The following is a 6,140-nucleotide window of genomic DNA, read 5'->3' as shown; positions in this document are numbered from 1 at the left end:
GAGAGTGTGAACTATTGCATTGATAAAACGCAGTCTACTTGTGTCCTAGGGAAGCCTGGCAGGCTCAGCAATACTAAAGTAGGCAACAGAATAAATTTCACTGAGTGGATACTTTAGATGCCTAAATTCTGTCATGGGCAGACTCTATGCTGCTTGTTGTGTCCTGTGCCTCCAGGACTTAGTCTTACCTTGAGGAAGAACTTAAGCTTGCCTGCTTTATTCTAGAGACCCTCACTCCTGTGGCAATGGGAAAAACGGAAGACATTCATAATTGGAAAGAAAATGATGTCTGCCAAAGTCACAGGTATCAAAATAATTTTCATTTCTAACACATTATAATAGTGTGGTCAGTTAAATCTTCTAGTTAAATGCCTGTAGCTATTATTAAAATGCTCAGAAATTTTAACATAAGGGTAAATTGGCAGAATCACTTAGAAGATATTTTAAGTTACATGTTTATGTTATGTAGATCATAAATAGAGTAATCATATTTTCACATAAAATCAATCATTTATATAAAGTCAAAATTAAATAATGTGAGTCATTATACCATTAGGAAGTGACTAAAGGAAAACAAAAAATTAGATTGGGAATTAAACTTGTTGACATATTTGAAAACTTTCTTTAACATACTCATACTGATGTTCTTAATGTACTTCATGTCATCTCTGTAAAACAATATGTACTGTAAACTACACATGGAAATGGAGCACATTGATGATAGTGATTGCTCAAACCTAAATGTTCATAAAACTGGGTTCACACCTCAACTCTCAGAAAAAAATAAAACTTGCTAATTCTTGTTATGATTTATTCTTTCTTTAGCTATGTTTTTCCACTGCCATTTTTCATTATTGCTAGAATTTTAACAAGAAGAGTACAATGGGAGCTGAAATTAGTGGGTCAATAATTCATAGCCACTCAATTGCTGACATAAATGTGGATATCATTCATCACACTTCGTATTTACCATCAAACAGTTGAAACAATTGTTTCTCTGAATTTCTAAATTTCTAATCACTTCATTTCCCTTCTTTCTTCCATACTCTCTGAAAATGCACTAGATTGTAATTGTCTAAAGTTTAATATACTGGTGGTGGATGGGGAGTGGGTGAGAGTGGAAACTGGGATTTGTATGTCGAAATATTGTTTTTAAAGTAGAAATTGATTTAAAAAACTTTGCACCTCTAAATGTCACCTGCCATTTCAGAGTCAATGTAGAAGTAGACACTATCTCACATCATAGTAACAAAGGAATTCTACATCTTAGGGTCATTTCTGATGTTCTATCTATACAAGAAAGAAATTTCAAGTTGCTCCATCCAACCAGCCTCAGATATACCATATAATGAATCCATCATGGCTCTTACCTATTTCATGAGAGTAACCATATCTGGATGGACTCTAAAACAAATCTTATTTTCCCCTGACAGGTGAAACAATTTTGGACATCTTTTTAAAACTCATTAACTGTCAAAATATATAAAGGGACTTAATAAGCCTCCTCAAACTTTTCGATGAAGTTTCACCTGTTGGAACTGAGGATTTGATTATTAGATATTAACATGTTTTCTGCCTAGTTTTATGTCAACTTGACACAAACAAAAGTCATCTGAAATGAAAGAACCAGGTTGTAGGCAAGTCTATAGAATATTTTCTTAATTAGTGCTTGATTAGGGAAGGTTCAACCCTTTGTGAGTAGTACCATCCCTGAACTGGTGGTCCTTGGTTCTATAAGAAAATAGGTAAGCAAGCTAGGAGGAGTAGGTCGGGAAGCAACATTGTTCCATGGCCTCTGCATCAGCTGCTGTCTCCAGGTTCCTGCCCTGCTTGAGTTTCTATTCTGACTAGCTTCTATGATGGACTACAATGTGGAATATACAGCAAATAAATTACTTCATCTCCAAGTTGTTTTGGCCATGGTGTTTATCATAGTAATAATAACCCTAATAGGACAACATGTATTTTAATAACACCTTAAAGAAATAGCTATTTAGTTGATTTGATAAGGTTGACCCTTCCTTTGCATGCCCTCTACCTAGTTTGGATCAGGAGTAAGGCAGAATAAGATAATGACAGTACCTGTAGGGTGGTGATCAGCTTATATAAGTAGCTGGGCCTCAAAAACAGAGAGATAAGAGGAAACAAGACCTCCATGTCTCTCTAAAGGATGTGCCCTCAATTACTTGAAATTTTCTACGGGAAACATCATCCTCAGGCTCCCTATGTCTCTCAGGAGTTACACAGGTGTTTGGTGTATGAGCTCTCAGAGGACATAAATCAAAATCCTAATCATACATTTGTGTATAACAGAGTATCCTTAGAGAAGACCAGAACAAAAGTGTGGACATAGATATTTGCTTTCATAATAAGTTAATTTGTGTTGGAAATCTTTCTAATGGATAAGTATTTAAAAATAAGGAATTAGGTATCAGGGTATTCCAATATTTTGAGTAGAGAAGGATGAAGAATCAACATAGTCAAGTAATGGTTTCTAAGCCTGCTCAAAAAGAACATTGCTTCCTGTGTTAGTCAAGTTCTTGGCAAGGAAGACATAAAAATGTAACAGATTACTGTAGATTGATTTACACATAGCATAAGACAGAATATGGTAAGGGCATATTTGTTTCTATAAAGATTGATGAAGTGAGATACCACTGTGTCTCAGAGTAGAGGGAAGAAAACACACACACACACACACACACACACACACGAAGCCTATAAATTTCTTGCAGGACTACAGAGTCAAGGATGTGTTGGAAGTATGCTGCTGTGCTCCAGAGAAAGACTGCACATGGAGACAGATTTCTTATGGAGAGATGTGATCTCTCAAAAGAAAAGACTTCAACAATGCACTCTAAATACAGAGCTGTCTGATCAAATATATTTATGCTACTAAAACAATGTCCCTCTATCACTTTCAGAGATTATTGTTCCTTGCAAATCCAACATGGAGATATTGTTCCTAATAGCATGCCTGATTAAGCAGCTATTGCATAACATACTGTGTTGCCAGTATATATGCTTTAAAAGAATAGGTTTTTTTAATTTTAATTTTAAATAGCTTGTTTAACATGTCAATCCCAGTTCCCTCTAACTCCCCTCCTCCAGTACCCCACCACCACCCCCCATCCTTCCACCCTATTGCCAATTCTTTCCGCATAGGAAATATCTAGACTCTATCATTTCACTCAGGGTAGGGTCCAGGCACTTCCCTAACAGTCCAGGCAAAGAGGGCAAACCTCTTTGTGTTATGGACACACGATGTCTGTTAGTATTCGAGGAATAAACACTGATCCACTGCTCAGGACCCCATAGGTAGCCCAGGCCTCCTCACTGATTCTCACATTCAAGAGCTCTGGATCGGTCCCATACTGGCCTCCCAGCTGTCGGTCTGGGGTCCAAGAGCAATCCCCTGTTCAGATCAGCTGTCTCTGCTGGTTTTGCCAGCCCATTCTTTGCCAATTTGCTCATCGCTCCTCTCTCTCTGTCACTGGGTTCCTTGGGATCTGTTCAGTGTTTAACTGCGGGTGTTTTCCTCTGCTTCCATCAGTTACTGGATGAAGGCTCCTGGGTGGTTTAGACATCAAGTTCATTATCAGGAATAGTCATTCGAAGTGGTCTCTACACTATTGCTTAGCTTGCCAATTGGTGTCATCCCTTTACATCACTAGAGGTCACAATGGTGCCTTATCTGTCTTCTAACCTATGATTGCCTCTTCCCCCTATCTTCCCCCCAGTCAATCTTCCTGTTCCTCCACGACCTACTCTCTCTTCCTCTTCTCCCTCTCTCTTCTTCCCAGCTCCCACTCCCCTCTACCCCTTGCCGTGTTCCCCATCTGTTTAGAGGATCTTGCCTCATTTCTCTTCTCTTGTGTACCACGTATATCTTTTATGTTCTTTCCTGTTTCCCAGACTCTCTGTCAGTGGAAGTATAGACTGGCACTCTCCTGTTCCATGTCTAAAATCCATATATGAGTGAGTACATACAATGTTTGTCTTTTTGTGACTGGGTTACCTCTCTCAGGATGGTTTCTTCCAGTGCTATCCATTTACCTGTGAATTTCAAGATTCCATTGTTTTTTTCTGCTGAGTAATAATCCATTGTGTAAATGTACCACATTTTCTCTATCCACTGTTCAGTGGAGGGGCATCTAGGTTGTGTCCAGATTCTTGCTATTACAAATAATGCTGCTATTATATAGTGGAGCAGATGCCCTTGTTGTATGAATTTGCCTCCTTTGGATATATGCCTAAGCGTGGACTTGCTGGGTCTTTTGGTGGATTGAGTCCCATTTTCCTGGGGAATCTCCATACTGCTTTCCAAAGTGGCTGTATGAGTTGGCACTCCCACCAGCAGTGGAGGAGTGGTCCCCTCTCTCCACATCCTCTCCAGCATAAATTGTCTTCGGTGTTTTTGATTTTAGCCATTCTGACAGGAGTAGATGGTATCTCAAAGTTGTTTTGATTTGCATTTCCCTGATGGCTAAGTATGTTGAGCACTTTCTTAAGTATCTCGTGGCCATTTTAGCCTTTTCTATTGAGAATTCTCTGTTTAGTTCTGTACCCCACCTTTTAATTGGATCCTTTGGTGTTTTGGAGACTTGCTTCTTGAGTTCTTTGTAAATTTTGGAGATTAGCCCTCTGTCAGATGTGGGGTTAGTGAATATCTTTTCCCATTCTGTGGATTGCCTTTTTGTCTTGTTGACTGTGTCCTTTGCCTTACAGTAGCTTTTTAGTTTCATGAGGTCCCATTTGTTAATTGTCGATCTCAGTGTCTGTGCCACTAGAGTTATATTCAGGAAGTGGTTTCATGTACCAACTCGTTGAAGAGTATCTCCCACTTTCTCTTCTAAAAGTTTCAGTGTGGCTGGATGTATGTTGAGATCTTTGATCCATTTGGACTTACGTTTTGTACAAGGCGATAAACATGGATCTGCCTGCAGTCTTCTGCATACCAGTACCCAGTTATGCCAGCACCATTTGTTGAAGATGCTTTCTTTTTTCCATTGTATAGTTTTAGCTTCTTTGTCAAAAATCAAGTGTTCATAGTTGTGTGGGATAAAATCAGAGTTTTCAATTCGGTTTCATTGGTCTACCTGCCTATGTTTGTGCCAATACCAAGCTGTTTTCAGGACTATAGCAGTATAATAGAGCTTGAAGTCAGGTATGGTGATGCCTATTTGTATCCCCTTTATCTCCTTTTGTTGTCTTATTGCTGTAGCTAGGACTTCAAGTACAATATTGAAGAGATAAGGAGAGAGTGGACAGCCTTGTCTTGTTCCTGATTTTAGAGGAATTGCTTTGAGTTTCTCTACATTTAGTTTGATGTTAGCTGTTTGTTTACTGTATATTGCTTTTATTATATTCATGTATGTTCTTGTTATCCCTGATCTCTCTAGGACCTTTATCATGAAGGGGTGCCGGATTTTGTCAAAGGCTTTTTCAGCATCTAGTGAGATGATCATGTGGTTTTTCTTTCGCAGATTGTTAATATGGTGGATTACATTGATAGATTTTCTAATGTTGAACCATCCCTGCATTCCTGGGATGAAGCCTACTTGATCATGGTGGATGATTTTTCTGATGTGTTCTTGAATCCGGTTTGCAAGTATTTTATTGAGTATTTTTGCATCGATGTTCATGAGGGAAATTGGTCTATAGTTTTCTTTCTTAGTTGTGGTTTTGTGTGGCTTGGGTATCAAGGTAATTGTAGCCTCATAAAAAGAATTTGGCAGTGAGCCTCCTGCTTCTATTGTGTGGAATACTTTGAGGAGTATTGGAATGAAGTCTTCTTTGAATTTCTGGTAGAATTCTGCACTGAAGCCATCTGGGCCTGGGCTTTTTTTTTTTGTTTGGGAGACTTTTGATGACTGCTTCTATTTCATTAGGGGTTATAGGTCTGTTTAGATTGTTTATCTGCTCTTGATTTACTTTTGGCAAGTTATATCTATCCAGGAAATTGTCCATTTCCTTTAAATTTTCAAATTTTATGGAGTACAGAATTTCAAAGTATGCCCTGATGATTCTCTGGATTTCCTCAGCATCCATTGTTATGTCCCCTTTTTCCTTTCTGATTTTGTTAATTAGCATGCTCTCTCTCTGTCTTTTGGTTAGTTTGGACAGAGGTTTGTCTATTT

Source organism: Mesocricetus auratus, unplaced genomic scaffold (genome assembly GCF_017639785.1).
Source record: "Mesocricetus auratus isolate SY011 unplaced genomic scaffold, BCM_Maur_2.0 Super-Scaffold_6730, whole genome shotgun sequence".
In the NCBI taxonomy this organism is placed as follows: Eukaryota; Metazoa; Chordata; class Mammalia; order Rodentia; family Cricetidae; genus Mesocricetus; species Mesocricetus auratus.
The sequence above is the reverse complement of the archived record's forward strand: the minus strand, read 5'-3'. Positions refer to the sequence as shown.